At 35.7% G+C, this 26,288-nt stretch overlaps 1 long non-coding RNA gene across 1 annotated transcript in view; it reads right to left on the bottom strand.

Moving 5' to 3' along the window:
- Window positions 1–1,142: 1,142 nt before the first annotated feature.
- The window catches only part of LOC117314474 (uncharacterized), a 300,856-nt gene continuing 275,710 nt past the window's right edge, over window positions 1,143–26,288 (bottom strand). The window contains exon 4 of the long non-coding RNA XR_004529218.2: window positions 1,143–1,247. This is a non-coding gene — a long non-coding RNA (uncharacterized lncRNA). The remainder of the gene's footprint in view (window positions 1,248–26,288) is intronic.

Raw genomic sequence — 26,288 nt, 5'->3', positions numbered from 1 at the left:
CTACAGGAAGAGTCTACAAGTATAAAACAAAACTCTTTCTTCTTCACCTCAATCTAGCCTCAACTCAAATCTTCCCAAAGCCCTTCAGACATACTAGCTCATGAACTCAAATTCATCAAGAAGCCTGGCTGTTGTGGGAAACTGGTCTTCTGCTTTGGGTAAATCAAAGGAGGAGAAAGACAAAAAATTATATAGTAGGCCAGGAATGCACAATAGGCTCAGTGTCCAGCTAAGAAGTGAAATAAATTTACTCAGTAAAAACAAGAAGCGACCCCTTATTTTCAAACATAATCTTTTTAAGTTTACATGGAATTAGTCAAATTGTACTATTTACCCAAATTAAATAAATTTGACTAGCTTATTATTCAGCCCCCTCCAGTTTCCAACAAACAAAGCAAATGCTCATCTCAAGGCAATGAAAACTCAACTGGTTCAATTGTCTCAAAATTCACAAACCTACATCTGAAGTCATCATCTGAATCTCTAGAAATAAAAAAACATAAAACCTAATATTCTCTCCAACAGGAATAATCATTTTGTCTCCCCAAACTAACTTACCTCGAAAATAAAAATAATCATTTGAACAATGTTCATATAGCACAGATATATACAACAGTTCCAAAATTAATTTCCTGAGTCATTAAAAGTTTTAAATTGTGGTTGTAACCACTAGCTTAACTAGTGAATCCTTCAAAGTTTTGGGTTTCTCTTGAGATGATAGTAACCTGCCTCAGGGGCAGAGAAGGGACCCTTAATATATTATCTTCTTAAAACCTAAATGAAAAGGATACTAGACTGCACTGGGAAAATTTCATTTGTGAATAAATATATGTATGGTCTATCATTTGGTAATTTTTAAGCTATCTGATAACCATATTGAAAAATTATCTTTGCTTCTTACTGAGTTAAATCTCTCAGATTTAATTCATTCACGTCCATCAAAGCCTTTCTAGGGCAAAGAATGAACCTGCACACATAAGACAATTCCAATAAAGATATTTTCTAAACTTAACCAAACATTGCTCCTCCCTCCTCAACCTGAAACTACAGGGTAAATTCATTCAAATACAACCATTATAAAATCATTTTAGAAGACCCTTGACAACAGTAAAATTGACCTCATTATTTCAGTGTACTCACACATTTTGTTCACAGGCTTAGGACATAAGGACTCAAAACCACCTCTGATGCTTTCTGACAGATTGGAGATGAACTGGATTCCACAGGGGTGCACACTCCAAGGACATCTAGAAGCCAAATGACAAAAAATTAATATCTCCAGATTCTGTCTGTGCAGAATCAGGAGCAACTCTGAGATTTTTAAACTCTGAGTGTACCATCAAGGGAGTCAAGTCCATTTTTTGTTAAGCTTTGTTATGTTCCAAGATTTCATCAAAAATAGCATTGTATTCTGAAACCAGTTTTTCTGTATCAAAAACTTAACTCTGTTATTGTTTATATTAGTCTCAGTTTTCATTTCAAGAGGGACAGAATTTCAGACCAGCGTATTGGCTTTTTATGAAAATTTATTCAAACATTTCATGAATTTTATAACTAGAACTTTAATTCATTCACAGAAAGAATATCATAAGACCATATAACATAATAGTTAAGAAGACCAGCTTTGAAGAGTTGGTATCAGTTGAGTTGGAGTCTGGTTTTTAAAGGTAAAATGAGACTAACACTAGTATCTATTTCATGATGGGGATGTTAAGATTAAACTTAGCACAGTACCCGACACATAGTGTTTAGAAATGTGAGATTTATTACTTTATTAGTCTCCATTCACTCAAAATTCACACATTCTTAAGAACCATTCTTACCCCCTGTGCAGGTATTCTACTCTTTTTAATTAATGAAAGCAGTTACTGTAGGAGATTGCCCCATAGCCAAAAGGGGAAAGTAGAAAGCTTTAATTGTAAGGCAAAGAACTTTCAACAAGCTCAGAAATTACCTCAAAACTCAAAACCAACATCAAAAGTCAGTAGCAGAGTCCCCAGAAACGAAAACAAAACAGTTGCACAGCAGTATGTAACATCGGGTGAAAGCGGCAAGACCAAGTGTTAGGAGCTGCACTATGTCCTGTCAGTTTCCTCTTCCTCATGCAATGTCACTAGACAGGTATAGTAGACTCTTTAGTTCTGTCTTGGCCTGGGTTTCCTTCAAATCAGAATCAAAGAAAATGCCAATGAGTGAGTAATTTATTTGAATGCAATTCCAGGAAGTATGATTAAGGGATAAGGGAAGTGAAAATAGGAGAAAAAATAAATAAAACGATATATTATCAAGTCAGTGCCATTATTAGCAACTGATTGTTTAATTTAGCAAGACTTTCTGAGAAGCCTTATGAAACTGATTTCAGAACCATGTCTACAAGGGAAGAAAAGGAGAAGCATCCATCCAAAGTTCCCATTCCCCAGAGATCAAGGATCACTCAATGCTGTCACCTCCAATGCAATTCCAAGTTGTTCATACATGAATGTCAAACAAGTTCCCACAGGTGGTCTTATGCCATGTGTGGTAAGGCATTATTAATTTTAATCTACATGAAGTAAATCAAAGCCTGAATGCAAATGATAGCGATAGCCATGGTTGGAATAAGTGTTGAGGATTTAAAATGATGAGCAAAGAGTTCAGCAAACAAAAATCAGCCAATGTTAATACATCACATTAATAGAATAAAGGAAACCAAAGCACATGATCAAGTCAATTGATGCAGGAAAAGGGTTTTATAAAACCCAATACCCTTTAATAATAAATGTATTCAACAAACAAGGAATAGAAGAAAATTTGATGGTAAATAAACAAGATAAAGGACATTTTTGAGAAACACACAGTCAAAATTATACTCAATGATGAAAGATTCAAAGTTTTCCATCTAAGATCAAGAACAAGATTAGAATGTCCACTTTCACCTTTTCTATCCAACGCTGTACTAGAAGCTTTAGCCATAGTAATTTGGCAAGGAAAAAAAAATGGTGTCCAAATTTGAAAGGAAGGAGCAAAATTATTTTGGCTCACAGATGGCATGATCCTACATACAGAAAATCCTAAATAATCTACAAAAAGTCTATTAGAACTAATAAACACGTTCAGCAATAGTTCACTGTAAAGATCAACACACAAAAATCAGTTACAATTCTATATACTAGCAATTAACAATGTGAAAATGAAATTAAGAAAATTATTTTATTCACAATAGCATCCAAAACTGAAATAATTAGGAATCAAGTTAACCAATGAGGTGCAAGTTTTACACTAAAAATTACAAAACATTGTTGAAAGAAATTAAAGACTTAAATAAATTGAAAAATATCCCATGTTCATGGATTTGAAGACTTAATATTGTTAAGATAGCAATACCACATAAAGCAATCCACAGAGTCAATGAAATCTCTATATAAATCCCAATGACATTTTTTGCAAAAATGAAAAAGCTTGTCCTAAAATTCATATAGAAATAAATTGACCATGAATAGCCAAACCAATCTAGAAAAAGAAAAACAAAGTTGAAGGACTCACACTTCCCGACTTCAAAACTTACTCCAAAGCTATAGTAATCAAAAAAAATGTGGTACCAGCATAAGGATAGGCACATAGATCAATGAAATAGAATCTAGAGTCCAGAAATAAACTATGGTTAATTATTTTTTGACAAGGGTGCCAAGACCATTCAGTGGGGTTGGGAGAGGACTTTTCAACAAATGTTGTTGGGTAAATTGTATCCAAATGCAAAAGAATGAATTTAAACCCTTATTTAACACCATATGTAAAACTCAAAATGAATCAAACACCTGAATGTAAGAGCTAAAACACTAAAACTCTTAGAAGAAATATTGGGGTAAATGTTCATGACCTTGTATTTGGTAATAGATTCCTAGATATTATACCAAAAACACAAGCAACAAAATAAAAAATAGATAAGTTGGACTTCATCAAAATTAAAAACTTTTGTGCATAGAATAACACCAACACAAAAGTGAAAAGGCAACCTACAGAATAGGAGAAAATATCTTCAAATCATAAAGCTGGTAAACACATACAACACAACACATGCAAGTAAATAAATGTTGATAGTAGCACTACTCACAGTAGCCAAAAGGTGGAAACAAACCAAATGTCAATCAGCTGAAGAATGGGTAAACAAAATATGGCATATGCATAAAATGAAACATTATTCAGCCATAAACATTTTAGAATGAACTACTGATAATGTGACAATGTGGATAAACCTTAAAATTATGCAAAGTGAAAGAAGCCAGATACAGAAGGTCACATTTTGTATGATTCTATTTATAAGAAATATCCAGAATAGGTAAATCCATTGACAGAAAGTGGATTAGTGATTCCTGGGCAATAGGGGAATGGGTCCCAGCTGTTTAATGGGAACAGTGTTTCCTTCTGAGGTAATGAAAAAGTTTGGGAATAAGATATAGGTGATAGTTACACAATATTGTGGATTGCCACTGAGCTATACAGTTTTAAATGGTTATTTTTATGTTATGTGAATTTCACCACAACTTGTTTAAATGACTCACAAAAACATCTAGAATAGTTCTCAGTCCTCAGACTGCTATAGGTCTAGCTAACTGAAGTCATGTCACAGTCAAAGCAAATAAGTATGCTTCCTGAGTACAAGAGAGATTAATTGAGGGGATATAGAGAGAAGTAAATATGTTGGGAGTTCTAAGTAAATTACCTGAAGCTGCTCCTATCAGCCTAAGGTTTTGCCAAAGGTCAAAGTTAAAAACTTTTTAACTGAGTCACCTTGGGTCAACAGAATTCCTCTGCACTTGTCAGTCTCTCTGTCTGAACCTAAATTATCCATAATATTCATCACTTATTCATGTGCTATTTTAGGATACTGTCTACATTTTCTGGCAGATAAGAAATAATATCTCTAAATAAGCTTATTTAAGCCAATGAACAGGGAGAAAAATCAAAATGGGAAGAGAATAGAGGATAACTTTTGGATCTGAAATTATATAATTATAACTGGAGTTGACTGCACAAAGAGCTGTATTGTTTTCTCAATAAATAAATCAACTTCTGAAAACAGAAATAATGTATAAACGTGCATGGAGGATGGCGGATTGTGTAAGTAATATTTAAGAATACAAGCATACTATCACATCTTTCCTCTACACTAACATATCTCATTTATACTCTACTTAATTTATTTACTTTAACAGATAATATTGAGTCCTGCCCAATTTTAAAAGCAGTAATTTTCAACATTTCTCACCATATCTTCATATGGATCCAAAGTCAGGTAGCTCCAAGACAAGTTAATCAATACCCTTTTTAAGCTAATGAAAAGTTCTTAAAAATTGTAACAATGAAAACAGACATACATAGACACATACACCAACGACTGCTTAGTGGACGTGTGGAATCTCTCTTTTCACTGCCCCTCTCTTCTTTAACCTGCTGCTTGACAAAAATTCCTAGTAAGATTCAAAGGGGAGGTGTGAGTAACATTGCAGATAACCAGGAGTTCTAGAGAAATAACCCATTTCTGGCTAGAAAAGGGAATTGTTAAATCCACAAGTCTCCTAGGATATCTTCATAGACCTCCTGAGTAGAACCCACTCTCTCCCCTTTGACCAAGTCAGAATAAACTTCTAAAGAGATATTCTGGAAGTCTCTTTGATCTTTGTGAGCTTGAAGGCCCCTCCCCCCTTTGCACTCACTATATGGTTAATGATCCTCTTCCCCTTTCTTTTGGGAAAAAAATGAAATAAAATTTGCGACCGTCATCCACTGTTCTTAAATGACATAGTAATGTTGGTGTGTCCTTATAACCATGACAGCAAAAGTAGAGAGCATGCAATGTTTGCTAAATTCCTACAGGAAGTCTCTATTTATCCAGGAATCACACTTGTTTGCTGTTTTAATATTTGTCTTAGAGAATAGAGAAACTATATAAGGTTGAATGGTAGTCCCCAAAAAGTTATGGCCATGTCCAAATTTCTAGAACTTGTGAATGTTGCCTTATTTGGAAGAAGGATCTTAGTAAATGTGATTAAATTAGGATCTTGAGATGAGATTATCCTGGATTACCAGGGTGGGCCCTGAATCCAGTGACAGGATCCAATTAGTATCCTTATTATACTGAAGAAGAAAAGACATATGAAAGAGAAAGCAATGTGGTGATGGAGACAGAGATTGGAGGTATGTGGTCATAAGTCAAAGATGTCAAGGAATGCCTGGAGCCACCAGAAGCCAGAAGAGTCAAGGAAGAATTCTTCCCCAGAGCTTTTGGAGGGAGCACAGCCGTGCCAGCTGATGCCTTGATTTTGGACTTCTGTCTTCCAGAACTGTGAGATAATAAATTTCCATTGTTTTGTGTCACCAAGTTTGTGGTAATTTGTTACAGCAGCCTAGGAAAATGATACAGGAAACATCCCTTTGTGCCTTAATGAGATGAAAAGTCTGTTGCCCTCATGTCTTCTTCAAGAGGAAATACCCTCCCTTGGAAGCATCTGTCTAGTAGTGACCATAGGACTTGGCTGTAGGTTGATGTAAAACTCCTCTGTGCCTATGCCTGCAACCAACCTTAGCGAGACTAAATGTTATGCAGATCACATTTGAACTCTGAATAACAATGCCTTGGCTGAGAAGGAAAGGACAATAAAAAATATATTTGACTTCTCCCTGCTTTTTATAATGCTGAAACTTCCATCTCACTGTATATTTAAAAATAAAAGTGGGGATAGGTCAAATATGGGAGTCAACTCTCTTTCCCAAGAATGTAAAACAAGAACTAACTTCCTCAACTCCCAGAAGCCACAATTCTACAGACACCGGCAGTCAGTTTTTAGCAATCTTCCCACAAGTCATCAAGTATCACCGTGCTTGGACCCCAGTGGAAGACTCCTTGGAGCTCCTTTTCGGTGGCTGTTTTTATCTAACCAAGTAGCTTATTATAAGAGAAAAATCTATTTATGCCTCTCTCTCAACTGTTGCAGGAAGAGAAGGACACTGTGTGAGAGAGAGAGAGAGAGAGAGAGAGAGAGAGAGAGAGAGAGAGAGAGAGAGAGAGAGAGAGAGTGTGTGTGTGTGTGTGTGTGTGTGTGTGTGTGTGTGTGTGTGTGTGTGTGTGTGTAAGTCGTATAGTAAGTGATAACTTGCCAAATATCACAGAGTACACAGAGGACTAGACCAGTATTTTGAACCCATGCTATATGACCATAAATCCTGTATTCTTTCCACTATACTGCAGTCTACAAATGTGGCCACTGGTTAAAAATAAGAGGCAAAAAGAGGTGTATTCATTTTAAATTTAAGATCTAAGAAGAGCTAATAGCTTTTTAAAATTTGGGTCCATGCAACCTGGAAGAAATGGAAAAATTCTTAGAAAAGTACAATCTTCCAAGACTGAATAAGGAAGAAATAGAAAATATGAACAGACCAATCACAAGCACTGAAATTGAAACTGTGATTAAAAATCTTCCAACAAACAAAAGTCCCCCCCAAGACCAGATGGCTTCACAGGTGAATTCTATCAAACATTTAGAGAAGAGTTAACACCTATCCTTCTCAAACTCTTCCAAATTATAGCAGAGAGAGGAACACTCCCAAACTCATTCTACAAGTCCATCATCACCCTGATACCAAAACCAGACAAAGATGTCACAAAAAAAGAAAAGTACAGGCCAATATCACTAATGAACATAGATGCAAAAATCCTCAACAAAATACTAGCAAACAGAATCCAACAGCACATTAAAAGGATCCTACACCATGATCAAGTGGGATTTATCCCAGGAATGCAAGGATTCTTCAATATAGACAAATCAATCAATGTGATATACCATATTAACAAGCTGAAGAATAAAAACCGTATTATCATCTCAACAGATGCAGAAAAGTTTTCAACAAAATTCAACACCCATTTATGATAAGAACTCTCCAGAAAGTGGGCATAGAGGGAACCTACCTCAACATAATAAAGGCCATATATGACAAACCCACAGCTAACATCTTTCTCAATGGTGAAAAACTGAAACCATTTCTTCTAAGATCAGGAACAAGACAAGGGTGTCCACTTTCACCACTATTATTCAACATAGTTTTGGAAGTTGTAGCCATGGCAAGCAGAGACGAAAAAGAAATAAAAGGAATCCAAATCAGAAAAGAAGAAGTAAAACTGTCACTGTTTGCACATGACATGATGCTATACATAGAGAATCCTAAAGATGCTACCAGAAAACTACTAGAGCTAATCAATGAATTTGGTAAAATAGCAGGATACAAAATTAATGAACAGAAATCTCTGGCATTCCTATACACTAACAATGAAAAATCTGAAAGAGAAATTACAGAAGCACTCCCATGTACCACTGTAACAAAAAGAATAAAATACCTAGGAATAAACCTACCTAAGGAGAAAAAATAACTGTATGCAGGAAACTATAAGACACTGATGAAAGAAATCAAAGACGATACAAGTAGATGGAGAGATATACCATGTTCTTGTACTGGAAGAATCAACATTGTGAAAATAACTATACTACCCAAAGCAATCTACAGATTCAATGCAATCCCTATCAAACTACCAATGGCACTTATCACAGAACTAGAACAAAAAGTTTCACAATTTGTATGGAAACACAAAAGACCCCGAATAGCCAAAGCAATCTCGAGAAAGAAAAACGGAGTTAGAGGAATCACGCTCCTGGACTTCAGGCAATACTAGAAAGCTACAGTAATCAACACAGTATGGTACTGGCACAAAAAACAGAAATATAGACCAATGGAACAGGATAGAAAGCACAGAGATAAACCCACACACATATGGTCACCTTATCTTTGATAAAGGAGGCAAGAATATACAATGGAGAAAAGACAGCCTCTTCAACAAGTGGTGCTGCAAAAATTGGACAGCTACATGTAAAAAAATGAAATTAAAACACTCCCTAACACCATACACAAAAATAAACTCAAAATGGATTAAAGACTTAAATCTAAGTCCAGACACTATAAAACTCTTAGAGGAAAACATAGGCAGAACACTCTATGACATAAGTCATAGCAAGATATTTTTTGACCCACTTCCTGGAGTAATGGAAATAAAGATAAAAATAAACAAATGGGACCTAATGAAACCTAAAAGCTTTTCCACAGCAAAGGAAACCATAAACAAGGCAAAAAAACAACCCTCAGAATGGAAAAAATAATTGCAAATGAAGCAACTGACAAAGGATTAATCTCCAAAATTTACAAGCAGCTCATGCAGCTCCATATCAAAAAAACAAACAACCCAATCCAAAAATGGGTGGAAGACCTACATAGACATTTCTCCAAAGAAGATATACAGAGTGCCAACAAACACATGAAAGGATGCTCAACGTTATTCAACATTAGAGAAATGTAAATCAATACCACAATGAGGCATCACTTCACACCACTCAGAATGGTCATCATGAAAAAATCTACAAATAAATGCTGGAGAGGGTATGGAGAAAAGGGAACCCTCTTGCACTGTTGGTGGGAATGTAAATTCATACAGTCACTATGGAGTATGGTATGGAGGTTCCTTAAAAAACTAAAAATAGAACTCCCATATGACCCAGCAATCCCACTACCGGGCATATACCCTGAGAAAATCATAATTCAAAAAGAGACATGTACCACAATGTTCATTGCAGCACTATTTACAATAGATAGGACATGGAAGGAACCTAAGTGTCCATCGACAGATGAATGGATAAAGAAGATGTGGCACATATATACAATGGAATATTACTCAGCCATGAAAAGAAACAAAATTGAGTTATTTGTTTTGAGGTGGGTGGACCTAGAGGATGTCATACAGAGTGAAGTAAGTCAGAAAGAGAAAAACCATATGCTAACACATATATATGGAATACACATATATATGGAATCTAAAAAGAAAAAAAATGGTTCTCATGAACCTAGGGGCAACACAGGAATAAAGACGTAGACGTAGAGAATGGACTTGAGGATATGGGGAGGGGGAAGGGTAAGCTGTGACAAAGCGAGAGAGTGGCATGGACATATATGCACTACCAAATGTAAAATAGATAGCTAGTGGGAAGCAGCCGCATAGCACAGGGAGATCAGCTGGGTGCTTTGTGTCCACCTAGAGGTGTGGGATAGGGAGGGTGGGAGGGAGGCTCAAGAGGGAGGAGATATGGGGATATACGTATACATATAGCCAATTCACTTTTTTATACAGCAGAAACTAACACAACATTGTAAAGTAATTATGCTCCAATAATGATGTAAAAAAAAATTGGGGTCCATGAAATAAATCAATCGTGTCATTTCCTAATGAACTTCCTTAATCTGCTAATCAAGACATATGTAATGAGCCCATTTTCCAAAGATCTATGTTCTTGTTTCCACTGTGTTCAAAACACAATTTATTCATTTTAAACAGGAGTCATGTTTTGTTCCCTGCTCCTTTCCCTGCTATAAGAGATGATCATATATATGTACTGTATAGATACTCCTCTCAACATAGCTACAAAAGGCAATTAAACTGGGTTTAATAATTTTACTGTTTTGTTTGCAGCCTCAAATGGAACCAGGCTATGTGTGTACCCCTTTTTATGGGATCTTACCGATATCAGAAAGGAATAATTATTCATTGATTAAGGCACAGTAAATCTCCTACACACTAAGGATAATTTATTGAGCTATAAAACCAATGTGCAATCACTTTTCTGCTATTGTTCATTTACACACAAGAAGAAAATTATAGATACCACTTAGAAAAAAAGAATACTGACCCTAAGGAATATTCTGTGTTTAATTTAGATTAAAAGCTACTGAAAATCCACCAGTACAACACCAATGTTACACACACACACACACACACACACACACACACACTTTTATTATAATGTCCTCATTTTATTCAGTGATGATTCAGTGAAAGAAAAGTAATATTAAACAGCCTGAAAATATAGCGAATCAGAAGTTAAGTTTATGCCTTGCACCTGAGGTAAAGACAATTATAAAAGAAATGCATTGTATATTTGACTCTGCAGCAAGTGAGTACAAGACTAAAACAGGTAATATTTATTTAAAGTTTCTTGCTGGAGGCATAGTACCTGCAAATGAAGAATTATCATTACTGAGTAAACATCCATTTACATTATATGGTTACACTGTACACTTGAGCTCTATGAAAAAATAATAAATAAGAAAAACCTATGCTCTTTTAATAGACCTCAGAGCTAAAATGGAAAATAAACTCACAGAATTGAAATAGATGAATGTTAACTACTTTTAAAGACATATTTGACATCTCACATAAACATAAATTCATTCCTTTAGACTTCAACACATATTAACTGCACCCATAGCCAGGCACTGGAGAAACAGAAGTGAATGGGAGAGATAAAATGCCTTCCTGGATGTCTAATAGGACTTAATGCATACATCTTTAAGAGTATGTATGTATGCCAAAAAAGCAAAGATGAAGAAGCATAGAATGATGAAGGAAGTGCTGAGAATTTCTTGTTGACCCACTAGGCTCCAGAATACAGTGATACCTACAAAGCTAACAATATCAACAATTCCAATATTTTCATGTAGCTACACTGAGGTATAGAATACATCACACCTTCCATCTCTACTAGTAATCCTGGATCTTGGATCTCATATACCCACTATACTACTGCCATCCAAATTTGCTTTAATTCTAACCCAGAGTAGGAAAAGAGGAAATAGTGACTATCTTTGGCTGATCAGCTGCTTCCAAAATCCTTGATAATATCCTTGGACACAGAAAACCATGCCTCCAAATCCCACTTAAGCTCTAGATTATTCTTATTGCTCAGGTATTCTGTGAATAACACAAAGGAAGTCTTCATTTCTCAGCCCTCCTTGCAGTTAGAAGGGGTCATGTAACTGAGTCAAGGCCAATGGAATGTGGATGGAAATATTATATACCACTTCAAACCGTGGCCCCTAAAGCTGGCTGCACAAGATACTACCCTCTTTTTTTCTATTCACTGCCTGTGAGACAGCAAGGTGAGCTTGTACCTACATGCTGAAGATAGCAGCATTACAGCAGAAGAAGCTTCCAGCTCCCTGAATGACTATATGGCGTAAAAATTTCTGTACTTTTTCATCACGGACCAGGAACAAAGAGTGTCCTCTTTAGTCCTTGGTCACTTCAAAATAGTTTAGCAACCAAATTCTGAAAACTTAATAACCAACATCATGCTATGCTGGTCTGTAAGGAATTAAGATACAAAAGAAATGAGAGTAGAAAGAAGACATAACTCATTTGTCAAAGGAAAAGAAAGTTGAAAGCTGACACTCTTTCTCTGAGGTACAGAATTGTTCTTTTCTAAACTCATGACATATGCAATCCTCCACCACCCCCATCACCATCACATCACTATCAATCCTACCTCTACTCTTTGTCTCAATTACTGGACCATCCTACAATGTTGTTGTTTTTTAACAATTTATGTCCTGCCAGACCCAACTCTCAAATCATCTTTATAGTAAATCTTCTCCATGTAACCTCCACATCCTTTTATTGCTTCCTCTCTGCACCCCCTGGCATCTACACTTACTCCATTCAAGTGAGGCAACTATATGTCACTTATTGGATTCCCCTGTGAATACCACAAAGGCAATAATCCCCGTCTTTGGAATTTCCAACATCCAGCCCAGAACTGTGCCCAGAGTAGGTACTTATAAATATTTATTGAATCCACTCTTAGTAAGTGACTTATTACTATTTAATATAGTATTTGTTTCAAACTTTTATTTTTGTCTTTGCAATAAGATTTCAAGCTGCTTGAAGCCAAGGCTGTATTATGTACCTTTACCCCCCACAAGCCTACTTGTGTGTTGTCATGCATTAAGTAGATAACCAAATAAATATATTAAACAACCATGTGGAATTCACTCTTTACGTTTTTTGAAAGCTCAGAGAATTGTTAGAAAATTAAAGTCGATTTGGGGGGAAAAGAAAAATGTACATTCTACAGTTATGTATAACTTTACCTCTAATTCTGAGATATCTTCCTGGGCCATTGGTAGAAATAAAATGTAAGAAATCTTCAGGCTGGGCTTCCCTGGTGGCGTAGTGGTTGGGGGTCCGCCTGCCGATGCAGGGGACGCGGGTTCGTGCCCCCATCCGGGAGGATCCCGCATGCCGCGGAGCGGCTGGGCCCGTGGGCCATGGCCGCTGAGCCTGCGCGTCCGGAGCCTGTGCTCCATAACGGGAGAGGCCACAACGGTGAGAGGCCCGCGTACCGCAAAAAAAAAAAAAAAAAAAAGAAAACAATAAAAGAACAATTAAAAAAAACAAAAAAAAAAGAAATCTTCAGGAACAGGTACAGAAAGAACATTCCTAAAAATGTCCTATTATTTCAGACAAAAAACTTTTAAAAATAGGCCTTCTTTACTTTTATAACGGTTGCATAACTAACCTCCTACCAGAAAGTTATCACCTTATAAATACAATTTTATTTCCCATTATCTCTAACACTAGCCATTTCTCCTTATATTACCCTATATTTTCCTACCACATAAGCATTATCATGCATTAGTAAGGGTATCCCTGTTATGAGAAAAAAAAAAAGTATCTCAAGCTACCTTAGTTTACACTTCTTGAGATCATCAAAATTTCATGTGTTAATTCCTTGCTGCCTTATCTACCTCTGATTTTAATTTGGATTCCTATATAGATATGCCCATAGAAAGGGGTATTCACGGGTAGATGAGTATTTCAGTACACATAACAGTAAATTGTTCATTTACCCTAATAAATTGGCATTCTAAGATATTCATCAGTAACTGTGAAATTTGTTAAACGTGTTTTTGCACAAGGACATCGAGCCACTGGCAACATGCTGACAATGCGAATTAGAGTTAACTGGACAAAGTAACACTACCCAATGTGGAGCATCATGTTGGCCATCCAAGGTTCCTCTTGGGGCTATTGTGTACTTTACATCTCTTAAGCACCTGATAATCTACTGTAGCATATGATTGCTTAGTCATTTCAGGTCTTGTCTGTAAGACAAGATAACATTTAATATTCTTCTCGATCCTGAGAATCCATGGCTGTATGCTGTAAGTGCCTCCCACAGAGACCGTATTTTATTCCTGTTTGTATCCCTTTTATGGGTTGAATGTTTATGTCCCCCTAAAATTCATATATTGAGAACTTAACCCCAAATGTGATGTTTATTAGGAGGTAGGGCTTTGGGGAGGTGATTAGGTCATGAAAGTAGAACACTCATAAATGGGATTACTGCCTTTATAAACAGGACCCCAAAGAGCTCCCTTCCCCCTTCCACCAAGTGAGAACACAGCAAAAGGATGGCTATCTATGAACCAGGAAGTGAGCTGTCATTTGACACCAAATCTGCTGGTATCTTGACCTTGGACCTCTAGAACTATGAGAAATAAATTTCTGTTGTTTATAAGCTACCCAGTCTATGGTATTTTTGTTATAGCAGCCCAAACAGACTATGACAATTTCCTTGCTATCCAACATAGTTCTTGACATGGAAGGTAATCAATATGAACTTGTTGAATAGTTTATTGATTTACCATATGCTTTAAAATTACTGTTTTCCTTTTATCTTAACTAGCTATGAAAAGGGTATGGAGACTAGAGGTGACGGAAAGTGGGTATTAATGCTCAACAGAATAACTACTATGTGTCAAGCATTGAGGTGAATACTGAATCCTAACAACCTTGGAAACGAGGTTCCATTTTACAGCTGAAAATTTTATAGCTCAGAGTAATTATTTGCTCAGAATCACAATGGTAGTAATATAAATATAATTGGCAGGATTTGAATTAAGGGATTGTCTGCTTATCCTACTGTCACCCTCTGCCAGTTCCTCCACAGTTTAACACCAACACCTCACAGAATTCCTGCACAAAGTAGACACTCAGTAAATATTTACTAGATTAATGGCTGCAATGTTGTTCTTTGAGCCAACAGGAACTCTAATAAGCTGGTGATCATGTGGGACTTTACAACTTCTCTTACTTCTCTACACCATCCTCTATATTTCCCCTGAAACTCTGAGACACTTGTTTGGGATGCCCACTCCAGGATTTTTTATTTTAAAACTACATCTATTTAATAGACTTAGAGAGTCAACTTGCACCCCTTCATCTTCTCTGGATTAGGAAAGATAAAGTGGAAAAAAAGAAAGACTTTCAGAAATAATCAAATATGATTTTACTGGAGGCAGAGTCCAGGAAGGCTGGAGAACACCAGGGAGAACGGATCACAGTGACTATGAGGATGAGAAGAGGAATTTGATTTGATTTTCTTTCTTTTCTTAAAATTTTTATTAGAGAATAGTCGATTTAGTTTCAGGTGTACAGCAAAGTGTATCAGTTATACATGTACATATATCCACTCTTTTTAAGATTCTTTTCCCATGTAGGTCATTACAAGAGTGTTGAGTAGAGTTCCCTGTGCTACACATTAGGTCCTTATTAGTTATCTATTTTATGCACAGTGGTGTGTATATGTCGATCCCAATATCCCAATTTATCCCTCCCCCTCCACCCCCCAACCTGGCTTTCCCCCGCTGGTAACCATAAGTTTGTTTTCTACATCTGTGACTCTATTTCTGTTTTGTAAATAAGTTCATTTGTACCATTTTTTTAAGATTCCACATATAAGCAATATCATTATCATACAATTGTATGCAACATACAATTCACGTGTAAGTGGAGTTTTATTTTGAGGAAACTCAAAGAAGAGTACATCAAAATAGCTAACAAAGATAATAAATCAAGGGGCATTCAAAATTTAATAAGAGAAACTAAGTCCCTGCAAAATCCTACTATATAGTTGTCAAACAAATATTTAAGTGGGCTTCAAATTAGTAGCCTGTCTGAGATATTGACCTGACCCAACAAGACCCTGGCCAAAATTTTCTGAACTAAGAGAAATCACCTTAAATGTGTAGCTGAGAGTTTCATCAACACACTTCTCTGAATCTAGAATGTTAGTACTAACTGCAGTTTAAAGAACAAAGTATCAGAAGAGGTTGGAAATGTAAGCATCATTTTGCATTTCACTACTGAATACAAATCAACAAGTTGACAATTTGTAACAACAAAATAAAAACACATCATTTTAATGCTGCTATTTTGGGCATTAAGTATTTTTCATATACATATTTGGTTTACTAATTCCAACTTTCAGTTTCTGCTAAAATATCTTTCATTAAATAATAAAGGTCTTTTATTTACTCATTCTAAAAAATCTTTACTTGTTGAATCTAGCATCACAAGCTACGCACTAAATCCTGCATAATCAGAGTGACCAAGGTAGATACTTGATGAGTCTCTACCTTATGAGAATACATAGTTCCTAAAGAAAGACAAATATTTTTAAAATTATACAAACAATTTCATAATTTCAATTTATGATGGTGTTGGTTATTTTAACATCCTTACTTAGCAATAAATTGATAATCCTACATTGGCCTCCCAACTTTTTTCTGGCCCATGAAGTTCAGAAATTCGGAAACCACTAAAATTAGGATGTAAGGATAGGTCAAGGAACTGGAGTAAAAGGGCATTTGCACATGAGGGAATGAGAGAAATAACATTTAGAAAGCAAGAATGTTATAACCAGAGTAGATATTTTTATGGTTCAAGATCTGAATGGCAGAGCCACTTATGGGCCTAAGTAAATAAGCTGCTGAAGCACACTGGAGATAATTACGATTTGCTGTGGACTTATGTGTCAAAGGTGTTACATGTATTCATCTTTACAACAGAGAGATGGGACATACTATAATTCTCATTCTATGGGTGACAGAAATAAGACATAAAGAGATTAGGAAACTAGCCTAAGGTCACATAGCTAGAAGTGATTTAACTCAGTCTGTATTCAGAATTCAATCTTTCAACTTCCATGCTCTATTGCTGCCAATAAAAAAGATCACTGGAGTAATGGAAACCAAAGTACAGTGAGACTGGGGAAATAGATGGGTCATCAGTATGATGGCTGAAAGAAGATTGTAAACAAGTTGCAAGACCCCCAGTAAAAATCAATATACAGGATGCTTCTGGAGTCTGTTGGCTGCTAGTAAACAATATAAACTAAATACAAATCAGAGCAACACAGAAAACAATGGCATATTTTCCCAGGAGCCAGTGAGGTTAATTTTTTTTCTTTTTCACATCCTAGAAGTAATTAAATTCAGTGGCCTAGAATCCCTGGGAAATATGATTCAAAATGTAATTTTACAGAAATTTGCTTTATGATAATAATCCCGCCTTAGCAAGAAAGTTGTAGACTCATAATTTCACTCTCACTAGCAAATAGAAAAGATTCTCAGTTTTCCACTGCTATCAACAAGCTGGGAGGGACTTTGTTACTTTTGTATATTTTTAAATCTAGCTGCATCACTTTGCTCAATCTATCCTGGGATATGGTATCTAGAATCAATTGGAATGTAGAGTAATGAACACATAAATCACTCTGTAATCATCAAATTGAATAAACATTTATGATTCTTTGATGTCCAAAAGCCCAAGAAAGTTATTTTTAAGATGATGTATCTCTTAATTATTCATTAAACACTGTAATCTTTATTAATAGATGTTATTTAAAAGATATGTGTCTCTTCTCAAGAACTGGTTCAACCCTCATGAAACCACATCCAGCCTTCTTTCTGTTCACCATCATCACATTCCACTTTTACCACATTTCCTATATCAGTCCAACACAGAGAGCAAATTTAGACATTCTCTGAAACAACTGGCCACATTGGAATAATATATAATTTATCATTATTATTTAAATTTTATCTTTAATACTCAGGCTATTGAGGAAATTTACTTTTGTAATTAATTTCTGTTTAATATGCAAAACATATTAATTTCATAATTACAATTTAATAAATATCTCACTGATTTCATCTGTCGATCCCCCCATAGCTGTACATGTATGTAGTTACACGTATTTTTAAAATTATTTTCATGAAAGATAACACATATATATAGAAAAGTCCATAAATGGCTGAACAAATTATTATAAAGCGAAGCCCCATAAAGTAACTCCTAGATCAAGAAACAGAATCTTAATATCACCCTTTGGAAAATTCCTTTTGAAATAATACATCTAGTCAACAAACTTCAATGACTGCTAACCTTACTGAAAGAGCGACAAGTGGATGCTATATTTTTTCTACCAGAAGTAAACAGAATCACCCATGAACTATTCTCTCCCTCTCCCCTCATGGAACTTAAAACAAATCAAGCTTCTAGTTCTAACTTCCAGGTTTATGGAAATACAGGGGACAGAGAAACATATTGAACAACACCAGGGAGATGTATTTAGCAAATATCAAGACTATAGAAAACACTATAGGGCAAATGACTCAGTTTCTTCCAACAACTAAAACAAAAAAGTAAGAAAGGGAAAAGAGAGGGACTGAGCACTTAAAGATGAAAAGGACTCAATTGTAGAGTGACTATATACTTTTTCACCCAAACCCGGATATTTCAGTGAAAAGGGATGCTATTGAAATAGGACTCTTTGGACAATCTAGAACGTCCAGTCTCACCATCAAGAGGCATAACAACCAAACAAAAGACGTGGGTAATTCTGAGACTACTGATTTGAACAAACCAACTGCCTAAAAATTTGAGAATATCAGGAAAATTTAAATACTGATTGGATAACTGATGATGTGAAAAAACTGTTAAGTTTCTTGGTGTGATAATGGTATCGCGAATATGTTTTTAGTACCTTATCTCTTACCAATATGTAAAAATATTTACACATTGAAATATGATGTATGGGATTTGGCCCAAAGTGATCCATATTGAAGGTAGAGGGTAATAGGGTAGTAGAGGTGATATAAGATAGTTCATAAACTGGTAATTTTGAAATTAGGTAGTAAGTATACATAAGTTTATCCAATTGTTTTCTCTGCCTTTTTTTATGTTTGGAATGTTCCATAATTATTTGCCTTGACATTTAGTTTACAAAAATATATTGCCAGCACCTCAGAAATCCCCTATATGCCGGCTCCCAATCACACCCCTCCTGCTCTTCTCTAAAACTGAGCACCGTCTTTTATTTTATGCCTTCATCACTATCTACTCATCACTAAACACTATAATTTAGTTTTTATATAAATGACCATATAGAGTAGATATTTTTTCTGATGTTTTTAAAATCTACATTACATATATAATGTAATGCCAGAACCTCCTGATAATTGTACAGAATGCCTTCCAGAATTATCTATCTGAAGGACAGGAGACTGAAGCATTTATCCCAGCTCTTGCCTTATTGTTTGAGGACTGTGTTTAGGGCATTAATTCCATACTCCCGGGCTGTGTTTTCACACTGGCTAAGAGATTCCTTGGCGCTGCAAAAGGCCATGAAATAAAAACTATGAAACACTGCCAGGGAGGTGAGTCACTAGCTACAGCTGAAATTAGAGATGGGTCAAGGGAATGTGATGTAGGGCACCAGTGGCAACTGCTAAAATGTAGTCCAATTTAATAATATTTTCCTCTATGATTAATGCATTTTTGTGCAGCTCAAAAAAAATTCCCTATCCCAAGTGCATGATGATATTCTTTGATATCATTGTTTAAGTATTATTTTTTGTCTTGACATTTAAGTGTACAGTCCTACTGGAATTTATTTTTAATTATGGTGTGATATAGGATCAAGTTTTACTTTTTTTCTATATTAGTATCCAATTCTTCCTGTATCACTTATTGAAAAGACAAATCTTTCCCCACAGTGCCACATTCACATTAGTAAAGTATCCACATAAGCATGGCTCTGTGTGGTAAAGATGACTACAAATTTTTTGTCACTTCTCCCATTGAGAGGCAGAATATATGCCCCCCCTTTGAATCTGGGCTGACCCTATAACCTGCTTTGACAGTTAGAATGTTGCAAAAGTGATGCTGTGTGGATTATAAGAGTAAATCTCAAAGATATTGGTAGTTACTGCTTTTGCGTGCTTAGAACACTCCTTTTTGGAACCCAGCTGTCATCTTGTGAAAAGTTCAAACCATGTGGAGAACTAAATGAAGGAGACTTGAGGTGCTGTGATGAACAGGCCTAACAATCTCCCAGCCAGCAGTCAGCACCAACTGCTACACATATGAATAAGCCATCTAGGAAATTCCATCTCTGTTGAGCTTCCAGAAGACTGCAGATCCAGTTGACACCATATGGAGCAAAAGAACCATCCTGCTGAGTCCACAGAATCATGAGAGAAAATAAATGGTTGTTGCTGTTTAAGCCACTAAGTTTTGGGATGGTTTGTTACATGGCAATAGATAGTGAAAAAAAATATGCTTTGGGGTTTTCTGTTCTGCTCCATTGGTCCATTTGTCTATTCTTGTCACACAGTCTTAATTCCTATAGCATGATAGTAAATTATAACATCTGGTAGAGCAAGTCTTTCTACCTTGCTCTCCTTCATCAAGACTACTTTGTCTATTTTGACACTGTATTTACATGTAGATTTTAGAATTCACTTTTCAAGTCCCCACAGATAACCTGTTGGGATTTTGAACTGAATTGCACTGAGTCCATAAGCAAACTTGGGGAGAATTAATATCTTTACAATATTGACTCTTTCAATTCTGTTATAGTCCTCCATTTATTTAGGTCTTCTTTAGCAACTCTCAATAATATTTCATAGTTTTTTGCACAGGTCTTCTACATCTTCTGTGAGATATGTATCTGGTCATTTAATATTTTATGTTGTTGTAAAGATGTGTTGCACTTTACCTGGTTTTTACTGGTACATAGAAATACGACTGATTTTTATATTAATCTTATATTCAGCAACCTTTTAAAATTTGCCTATTAATTCTAAAAATATTTTCATAGACCTTTTATCTGATATGTGCCCAATCATAACACATTCAGCAACCTTTTAAAATTTGCCTATTAATCCTAAAAGTATTTTCATAGACCTTTTATCTGATATGTGCCCAATCATAACGTTTAGCATGAAACTTTTATTTATTCCTTTAAAATTTTATTTCCTTTTTCCTTATTTTCCTTTTTCATTCAGTATTACAAATAAAATATTACAACATTGAATAGATGTGATGATAGAAGCATTTTTTTTTTTTTTTTTTTTTTTTTTGCGGTACGTGGGCCTCTCACTGCTGTGGCCTCTCGCGCTGTGGAGCACAGGCTCCGGACGCGCAGGCCCAGCGGCCATGGCTTACGGGCCCAGCCGCCCCGCGGCACGCAGGACCCTCCCGGACCGGGGCACGAACCCGCGTCCCCTGCATCGGCAGGCGGACTCTCAACCACTGCGCCACCAGGGATGCCCCATAGAAGCATTTTTTTTAATCACTCGATCTCAGACAAAAGTATTTTAACATTTCACCATTAAGGTATGATTTTCCTATAATTTTTTAACACACCCTATATGAGATTAAGGAAGTTCTCTTTTCCTCCAAGTTTGCTTAGAGTATATATTATGAGTGTTACGTATATCACATGTTTTTGTTTACTGAGTTAGTCATGTGATTTTTTCTCCTTTTTTTAGTGTAGTGAATTCTTTAAATTAAATAACTTCCAAATGTTAAATTAACCTTGCATTCCTAGAATAAACTCTACTTAGTCCTGATATCTTGTCCTTTTTATATATTGCTGGATAATATTTACTAATATTTTCTTTAGGATGAGTGAATTAAACTACAATTACAATAATGTATTTATCAGGTTTTGGTGTTAAGGTGGAAGATACTATGGCCTGTGCTTCTGGCTTCTAGTGTTTCTGTTGAGAAGCGAGATGTCAGTCTAATTAATGCTTCTTTGGAGCAATAAAGAAAAAAGAAATTTAAAAAAAACTTTGAAGGTATAAAAGAGCAACTAGAGCAGCTAGGATTTGAGGGTGTTTGGTTAATTCAAACATACTTCACTCATTTTTTCCCTCAGGAATCTACAGATTTGCAGCACAGGCCACAGAGGCAGAGAAAAAAAGCGATATCCTGATACCCTAGAGCTTTCTTCAGTCTCAGGGATCTGGAGAAACACAATCTGTAGTATGGGACTACCAAAGCAGCCAACACTCAATGGTCCAAGATCCTGGAGAAAGAGAAAATGCAGCGAAATCAGCCCAACATTCTTTAATCCTTTTCCACTTGAGGCACTTGCTGAATTTTGAGTTCAAGTCTCTGTCTGACTTATACATTTTCTACAATCTCTTTTCAAATCACTCTTTCCCTGTGATCCTGCCATAGTAACTATCCCTTACTTCCCTCCCTGGTTTCTTGAATGTGCTGTTCTCTGTCTCTCACACTCAAGAAGATTATTTGTTCTGCTCCAGAATTATTTCCTCTTTTTTCCCATAAAGCCATCTCCAGAGGCATACAGGAACTACAGGACAGATCTGGGACCCTAGCAAGAAGACAAATGGATAGAAGACTTTCAATGGCATTCTGAGGGAAATGAGAAGTATGAGAGAAAGAGAGAAAAGATCTCTTACATGTCATTTATAGGAGGCCTCTTTTTGGACTGATAGGCGCCTTAATGAGAAGAATAAATATGTTTTATACTATCTGCTGAATTCCAAGGATATGCAAGAACTAATGGTACAACTTTCTAGTAATGTACCGTGTCTACACTCCTTCCCAGGTACTACAGGCATTACTAAGAGTTTAAAAATCCTTCTTATCCTAGCTCAAAGGGAAACCTTCCTGATAGATATCCCTAAATTCACTACTCCTGCAAGCTTTCTTAGCATTGAATGCATCACATTTATCTTAGTTTGTAATTTTGTATTTATCTGTGTTACTATTTGGTTTTTGTGTCTATTACTAAGTTGTCCATAAGGCAAGATCCATGTGAGCTTCTCCCTGCCATTGTATTCATAGTGCCTCGTATTATGCCAGACACCTAATACACTCAAATATCTGCTGAATGGATTAATGAATAAATGTGACATGAAAATCATCTCTCATTTAAATGTAATTTCATAGAGGAAGCTGAAGTTTGTCTTGACAGAATGGCAGCATCTACAGAGTTACAGATCTGGATGAAGCAAAGTGTTTGAAACATTGTAGCCTGAAAACAAGGACAGGGTGACTCATTAGCTCCAAAATGAATAAAATCATTATAGTTACATTTTATACAATTTTAATTAATATTAAATAAGCTACCTGTAGAATCTTTCATTTAATAGACAAATTCCTGAGGGCACATCTCATAGAGTCTAAAGACTTCATCTACAGCATCAAGGTCTTATTAGGCAAGATAAAAAATGAACAACACACTCTCGTGTCATGGAAGGAAATGATGGTACATAGTGAACACAGAGAGAATGGACTTTAGATTCTGATGGATCTGGACTCATATCCTACTGCAGTTTCTTCCTATCTATGTATCTATGTGACACTGGGACAGTTATTTAATATGTCTGAGTCTCATATGTAAAATGAAGATAAGATCTACTTCATGGAGTTGTTATAAATTACACAAAGAAATGCATATAATCTTCTTAGCACAGAGTGGGCACACAATAAATATTGGGAAGATGGCATCACACAATAAAGAACATGAACTTTGGAATCAGAAGACCTGAGTTAGAATCCCTGCTTGAAGATTCGTTACTGAGTGACCAAAAAAAGTTACTTCACCTATTTAAAGATTCAATTCTCATATCAGTAAAATGTGCACAATAATATTAATAGTTACCCTGCAATTTAAATGTACAGAGTTAACATTTATAAAGTTCCCACCACATTTCATGGCAGAAAGTAAACATTCAGTAAGCAATATGAAGAAGAAGAAGAAAGAGAAGGAGGAGGTGAAGAATAAGGAGGAAGGGAAGGGGAAAGAGGAGAAGAAGATGTTAAGTTTGAGGCACCACATGTTAACACATGATGGAAACATATAGCAGACAAGAAAAATGTTTGCCTATAACTGAGGCAAGAGTTTGACTTGAATATATTGAGCTGTATCAACAAAAGTAATTCTTCCTTGTTATTCTCTCTCAATACACATTATTTTCTCCAAAGCATTTAGCAGAATTTGTAATTACATATTTATTTGTTTACTAGAACATTGTCTTCTTCCAAAATTGGTTTCCATGAGAGTAGAGCTATGATTATTTTATCACTCAATGTAGAACACATAGTAAGGACTCAGCAAGTATTATTAACTAAGAATTATCAACTGAAAACCTATATGTACAAAAAGGATAGATCAGTTGGTTGGTGCTCAGAGTTGGAAAACAAAAGAACTACAAGAAAACTGAAATTTAAATACAGAAATTACTACAGTCCCATAAATTAATTCCAATGATTTAAAATGAATGAAATTGGTGAAAGTTAAAAACATTAATTAAAATAATATCTCTATGATCTGATACCAATATGAATAGCAAATATCTATTTAACATCATTGCCTAATGCATAGATGAACAATAAATATTATGGAATGAATGACAAATTTATGAAATCAATCATAATCACTGTATGATGATTTTATTAAAAGTGAATTTTTTAAGACACTGTAAGTCATAAGAAATATTATTTCAAAATATACCACTTAAAGGAAAAAACAGCAAAGAGAAGGAGGTAGAGAAAAACAGGATTACAACCATTATCACACATAGCATTAGTTGCAAAGTTCAACAGCTTATAGCAATAAGAAGGAAAAGAAGTTGAAGTCAGGGATCCTTGGGAGATTTTTCAACAGAGATTGTTGTTGGTGCAAATCAACAGATGGTGTGCAGTAGGAACAGTGGTAGGAAACAGCTGAAAACTAGCAGCGAGAAGAAAAGGAAGACAAATATTGTAGCGTAGAGAATAAAATAGGCCTACAAAACGCTAGTGTGTAGGAAATGAAGGCTATCAATAATGAATTAGATCATATAATGTAAGTGGATTTCCATACCTTGAGTATGGAAACATACAAATACATAATCAATAAAATAATAAAACTGACAAAATAAGTTTTTTAGTTACTAAATCAAGTACTTGATCAGGTAATTAGGAAATAACAAAAGCAAAGAATTTTATACAAGACCCTTTGGATTATCTAATACAACCTTTCCATAGACAGGTTTTTAAAAACCTGTCCCAAAGAGTTTAAGAACTTTATCCACGGTAAAATTGTAAAAATGTATGAAAAGGGAAAGTAAATTCAATATAGCATGCTTTTTAATGAATTGTCTTCTCTTTATAAGGAGCTTAATATGTACCAGGTAATGTGCTAAGCACTGAAGGCATGAAGAACAAGTCAAATATGGTTCCTTCCCTTACAAACTAAAATATGTCACTCGCCATCCAGCTCTACAAGATTAGGTCCTTAGCCACTGTAGCTGTTGACCATAACACACCCTGAAAGGAGTTCAGGGTGGAGATCAGGAATGAAGCACTCCTTCCTCTAGGAAAAACTGATAGAACAGGCTTTCAGATAGTTAGATATTTTCAGGAGAAAATTTTACGAACCCAATTCTCGTATCTTCTCATACCCAGAAAATCACTAAAATCATTTACGGAGACATCTGCTCCTCTTGACTAGCAGCAACGTTCTACTGAGATATATGCCTGATTGCACATACCTCCTTCACCAAATCATATACATACTGACCTCCCCCCATCTGCCACCTCTTCAGAGCAGTTCATCAGCACTACCTGAGAGGCTTTCTCCTGGGCTATAGTCCTCAGTAAGTCCCCAAATATAACTGAACTCACAGCTCTTATGATATGCTTTTTTTTTCAGTCAACAGCCTAGTAAGCTTACAGTGTAGTGAAAAGGAAACTTAACATACAAAGAAACCAATAAATAACTTCAACTGTGTTAAATGCCTTGAAAAAAGGATAGAGTACCATAAAAGGAGAAGGGTCTTTTTAGGATGTTATTAATTGCCTAAAACAGTTAGCAACTTGGAATAGAGCAGCAAAAACAGACATGTAGAGAAAGCATACAGAAATATATTTTGGCTTTGGGACTGGCTGCTTTGTTAATAAATTTGATATAGGAGGAAAGTGTAAAGAAAAAAGTCAAGGATGAGTTAGCAACTGCTTAGATGATTTTAGCCATTTCTCCCACGATGAGAGAAAGCTGAACATATGAATCTAGAGCCCAGAGAAGGTTTTAATTTCTCCATCAAATCTGAATGAGATCCTTGCTGGGTAGAGTAATCTTGGTTGCAGGTTTTTCTCCTTCATCACTTTAAATATGTCCTGCCAGTCCCTTCTGGCTTGCAGAGCTTCTGCTGAAAGATCAGCTGTTAACCTTATGGGGATTCCCTTGTGTGTTATTTGTCGTTTTTCCCTTGCTGCTTTTAATATG

This window comes from Tursiops truncatus, chromosome 12, assembly GCF_011762595.2.
Source record: "Tursiops truncatus isolate mTurTru1 chromosome 12, mTurTru1.mat.Y, whole genome shotgun sequence".
NCBI classification, from domain to species: Eukaryota; Metazoa; Chordata; class Mammalia; order Artiodactyla; family Delphinidae; genus Tursiops; species Tursiops truncatus.
The sequence above is the reverse complement of the archived record's forward strand: the minus strand, read 5'-3'. Positions and strand labels throughout refer to the sequence as shown.